The sequence below is a fragment of the Eurosta solidaginis genome, chromosome 5 (assembly GCF_040869045.1).
Source record: "Eurosta solidaginis isolate ZX-2024a chromosome 5, ASM4086904v1, whole genome shotgun sequence".
NCBI classification, from domain to species: Eukaryota; Metazoa; Arthropoda; class Insecta; order Diptera; family Tephritidae; genus Eurosta; species Eurosta solidaginis.
The window spans coordinates 26,464,491-26,470,381 of record NC_090323.1 but is presented as its reverse complement, the minus strand read 5'-3'; positions in this window follow the sequence as shown (position 1 = coordinate 26,470,381).

Below are 5,891 nucleotides of genomic sequence, written 5' to 3'. Positions count from 1 at the left end.
AATAATCGTCGCGAACACAATTTCTTTAAATCATTTGTGGCTCCTTGGCGGTCATGCACAAAGGCGACTTACGGTTGCTATTAATGGTCTATTAATACTCATGACTCTCGTGGCACAGGACGCCTCCAGTTTTTTCGGCTGTTTTTAAAAGCTACAATTCCCGATGTGCCAACAGTAGTAATACCGACCACCAGTCGCTACCACGCCTCCTGACCCTCACACCACATGCCAGCGCAGAAGATATAGGACTGCGACTTCGAACACATACTTTCGTCGACGTCACTTCCCTAGAAGCTCGTGGTGTACCTCCGAAGACTTTCTAACGGATGTTTTTGTCGCGCTAGGCTGCCGAGCTACACCAGAGAAACACCTTGAAACGTTAGAGACTGACTATTCGGCCAAGGATGTCGCCCTCGAAATCATAAGCAGTTTAAGTGGATGTCATTGAGTAACTCATGGGTGAAAATCATCCTCGGCGCATCTACATAATTAAAATTTTACAAGGACCCTGGATACAATTTTTAAAATGTAGACCAAAATTTGCAGACGTTTGTGTTCACAACATTGATTTCAATATTCTTTGTTAAATGAAAAATATATTTTAGAATTAAAGTCGACCGATTTTAAGTTGAAAGATGTTGACTGCTGATTTCGGGCCTTATGTTATAAGAGCTCATTATATATGACAGTGTAGCTTCAGTTTTCAGACTAGTTCGACTGTCCACTACGTTATGGTGATAATACACCGTCATTAGTTCGACTGTCTTGGGAAAACTTTTGCTTCACCACTTTGAGTGTTCTTGCGAAGGACAAAGCCTCACCTGGTAAATATATGTGCCTACGTATTCACATTTGTAAAAGTAGCCGTAACGTGTAGGTGATATTTAAACTTGGTTGATAGGCTATAATGAACGTGATTCATTCCAAGGGACTAGTTTTGGATAGATGGGATGAAGTGTGAAAATCAAAATTTACATTTCAGACGCTATTGTATAGTTTCGCAAATAAACAACAGATGTTTGAACGTAAGCCCAAGTGATTTTTCAAACCTCTCTCATACGTACATATATCCTCAACTTAAGTATGAGATAAGAATCATTTCAAAGGAGTGTTTATCCCCTGGAACATACTAAAGGATTTTCCATCACTGATTCGTCATTCTTTCCGCCAATCGCAATATAAAATAAAATTTCTGGGTAATTTGCTTTTCTTAACAACTTGAGGACAATTTGAAAACATGTTCGCCTTGGGTCATTTTATTTGAATTCATTGTTCCTTATTATTTTTTTGAAAAATATATCAAAACAGCATATAAATTTATTATATAACTTTTCTTTTGGTGTTTTGTTTTAATAACTTGGTGAATTGGGTGATGCATATTCCATGTTAAGCTGACATCGCAAGCGCCTGTTTTTTAAATAACTTTTGAACAGTTAGAAAGAGTTAAATTTCGCAATTAGGTTCTTATAACTGGCAGTGATTCGCATCCGCTGATGGCACTTTCGACCATATCCGACCAATTTTCGACAATAAATGGCCTAAACAGTCTTAAACGAGTAGAAAATATAGTAACGAGCTGGACGCCGCCGCCGCCGCGCCGATATTTTTGACATTCGGCGGCGGCGTGCGAAAAACTACAAAAATCAGCGGCGGCAGCGTATATCTCTACTACATACATCGTGAAAACACATAATGGAAAAACAATTTGACACTTTTACAATGCACTCCACCACACACCTTACGTTTGAGGTTTTTGCGAAGTTCTTGTTCAATGTTAGATTCGTGGAATTGGGATGAGATTTGATGAGATTTTCGTGTGTGCCGCATTTTTTTGTACCGTCAAAGTCGGGCGACCTATATATGTTCATAAGTACCGATACTTGCTTACTTATTTAATTGGCGCTTAACCGTTGAAATGGTTATGGTCGTCCAATAAGGCGCGCCAGTCGCTTCTTTGGTGCACTAATTGGCACCAATTGCTCATACTAAGATAATTTAAATCGTTTACCACCTGGTCCTTCCAGCGCAGTAGGTTAGTGCTTTCTTGGCCACTGTAGCTGCTGCGTTTTAATTCGCTGTACTACGTCGGTGTCTGCGTTCAGCTCATCGTTAAATCTTCTTCGGTACTCGCCGTCTTCAACTCGAAGATATCGGTAAATCTTTCGAAGAACTTGTATCCCGAACCAAACCGAGCCGCTTGATCTGATGCTGTCATGGTGCATGCTTCTGCGCCATATAGCAGGACGGGTACTATACGTGACTTTTAGAGCATGGTTTTCGTTTGTTAAAAGGGCAAAGAATGCGTATGGGCGGGGTTGTCCCTGCTTCCACGGTAATATGAATTCCCACTCCTAGTAGCTGATCTGCAGAAGTACAGGGTAGTCACTATTCCATAGTTGTGCCGCGATCATTTGGGGTACCTAATATCCGAACCCGGTGTTTGTTATTATTATGTTTCATTGGAAAGAGTTTTTACGTGGCATGCCCCAAGCCTAGCGCACAACCCAGGAACGGCATTGGGACTTTCGTCGCCTTTAACTAGAGGCGTGCTTACCGGGGGCATATTTAAAGCCCCCATAACTTGCAGGATTCTCTCAACAATCAAAAATCACGCTATGACATGAAATAATGGCCAGTGTCGAGAGAAGATGACATGGCTCTTGAAGTGTTCGAAAGATTTATCGAAGGGGGTATGACGAGCTGTATGAGCTTTACGCAGACATGAAAATATTGCAAAGAATAAGAGCCCAAAGTCTTCGCTGGCTATACCATGTTATGCGAATGAACGAGGATGCTCCGGCCGAGAAAGTAATTCAGTCTAAAACTAGTTTGGAATCTGAAGAAGGGGGAAACCTTCACCGCATTGGGAGAGGTAGGTGGAGGAAGACTTGAGCTTTCTTGGTGCTCTCAATTGGCGCCAGTTATCGCGAAACAGGAATAGCCGGCGTGACTTGTAACGAAACGGCCGAAATCGCTTAGGCGGTTAAGCGCATATTAACGATGATGAAAATGCGAACCCATATGGAGATGGCGGAAGAAATAAGTTGAGAAGATTTTCTCATAATTCCAGCCCGATTTGATATTTTCAGGAAAAATTAACTAATGAGTTCGATATATTGAAATTGGGATTGAAAAGTTCGGCACTGACACTAAGGCCTGGCTTTTTAATAGTTAGTTAAGCTAAGCTTAAACTCTAGTAAAATTTAAACTTCAGTTAAACTACTGACCAGTTTTCAGTCACAGTTTAAGTCCACCTTTGGGGTGGGCTGTTTCGTGTGGCAACATTGGTTTTTTATTATCTAGATAATTTGTAAATGCGGCAACAGCTGTATTTTGTTTAAACAACAAACATGGAAAAAAAGTTTCTCCAGCGAAATATATCTAGTTCCGGAGGTGATATCCAACATCATTATTTAATTATTCTTAAACCAGATAGTTCTCTAGTTGATATCCAACTTCATTCTCCAAATACTATTCAACCTTTGAGAAATTTCGTAAAATGTATAGTTCTCGAATCTCTAACGTCAAAACCTTCCTTAAGATGTCATTCTAAAATTATTTTCCGACTTTTGAGAGATTTTGAGAAATGTACGGTTCTTAAATGATTTCTCCAGTTGATATCCTATATTGGATATCGAGTTGAGGTGGAGTTGAAAACAAAATCTCCAAGGAGGTACCACCAAAACAAGCAACTGTTTATTGTGAGAAATAAACAATTGGTTGATAGCAGCAATGAAGCGTAATTAATCAAAAACAAATTATACATGTTTTATTTTATTTTCGTGAAAATGCTGTAGTATGGAATCTTACATTTATGTCAAGTTAGAGAACCACAAGTTGGGATTAAATTTTTTCAACTTAAGTAATAGAAGTTTTTGCTTTATACAAAATTCTCCCTTTTGCCGAGTACGCTATAATTCTCGAGTTGAGCCATTATTTCGAAACAACTCTTGAGATTTTAGAAGTATGTGAAAATCATTGCTCTGTGAAAATCGTATTCTAGGGATCAAAATAAGAAACTTTGCCGAAGGAACCATACCTCGTAAAACGAAATATGGTGTCCCCTAATTTGGGTCGAACTTTTGGGAAATGGTAATTTCAATTCTACCTGCTGTGTCTTGTGGTGGCTTAAAAAAAACAACACAAGCAATTTTACGATCTGCAATTGTGTCACAGTGATACCTTCATTTTTTAAAACGGTTGAATAAAAAACCCACACAACTATGTTAACGACATGCAAATGCATCACAGTGATGCCTTGGTTTTAAAAGGGTTGTAAAAACGCAAATTTCTAATAATTTTTTTAAATTTCTTTTCTATTACTAAGTTAAATTCATTTTTTCATTTACATATGTTCTGTGCCGAAGACTTCGTACCTTTCATGAATGGGGCTGAACAATAATCTTATCCCATTCGTAATCACCGAATAATCGGATGTATAAGATAAGAAATATATAGTGAACAGATCTACATACCTAAACGATTTTTAAGATAAATATAAAATAAAAAATAGGTAGGTACTTTGTATGAGGATGCAAATTTCAGGTTTTTTGCGGTCTGCGTGTAAAAACTATGACTACGAATCACGTATTTCAACAATATATGACGTAAACGTAACTATTTGATGAAATTTTATGAATTTTGAAGCTTCTAGCCGTAAAAAAGGGGCAAAAAATACAGTTTATATGGGGTATATAATATATGTACCACCGATCTCTATGATTTTTTCAGACAACAATATATGCTATATACGTAAGGATTTGGTGAAATTTGAAGCTTCTAGCTGTTAAAATAGGGCAGAAATTTCGCAAAGTTTCTTATCTGAACAATCGGTTGTATGAGATATATACCACCGATCTCAATGATTTTTTCAGACAACAATATATACTATACACGTAAGCATTTGGTGAAATTTGAAGCTTCTAGCTGTTAAAATGGGGAAGAAATTGCGCAAAGTTTCTTATCTGAACAATCGGTTGTATCAGATATATACTATGTATACCACCGATCTCAATGATTTTTTCAGATATCAATATACGCTATACACGTAAGCATTTGGGGAAATTTGAAGCTTCTAGCTGTTAAAATGGGGCCGAAATCGCAAAAAAAAAAATATATATATATACTATATATATATACTATATATACCAACATATATATATTATATATATCACCGATCTCTATGATTTTTTGACACAACAATATATACTATATACGTAAGTAATCGGTGAAATTTGAAGCTTATAGCTGTTAGAATGGGGTAGAAATTGCGAAAAGTTTCTTATCTGAACAATCGGTTGTGTGAGATATATACTATATATACAACCGATCTCTATGATTTTTTTAGACAACAATATATGCCATATACGTAAGCATTCGGTGAAATTTGAAGCTTCTAGCTGTTAAAATGAGGCTAAAGTTGCGAAAATATAATATATACTATATATATATACTATATATACCACCGATCTGTATGATTTTTTCAGACACCAATATATGCTATATACGTAAGCATTCGTTGAAATTTGAAGCCTCTAGCTCTTAAAATAGGGCAGCAATTACGAAAAGTTTCTTATCTGAACAATCGGTTGTGGGGGATATATACTATATATACGACCGATCTCATCAATTTTTTCAGGCAACAATATGTGCAATATACGAAATTATATGGTGAAGTTTGAAGCTTCAATCTGTTAAATTGAGTAAGATATTACAAAAATCCTCTTTTCCTGAAAAATCGGTTGTATGGAGGATATATGCTATAGTGGTCCGATCCGGCCGGTTCCGACAAATGTCTAATCGGACACCCAATTGCACCCGCTTACCAAATTTTATCAAGATATCTCACAAATTGAGGGACTAGTTTGCAAAAAAAAAAGACAGACGGACAG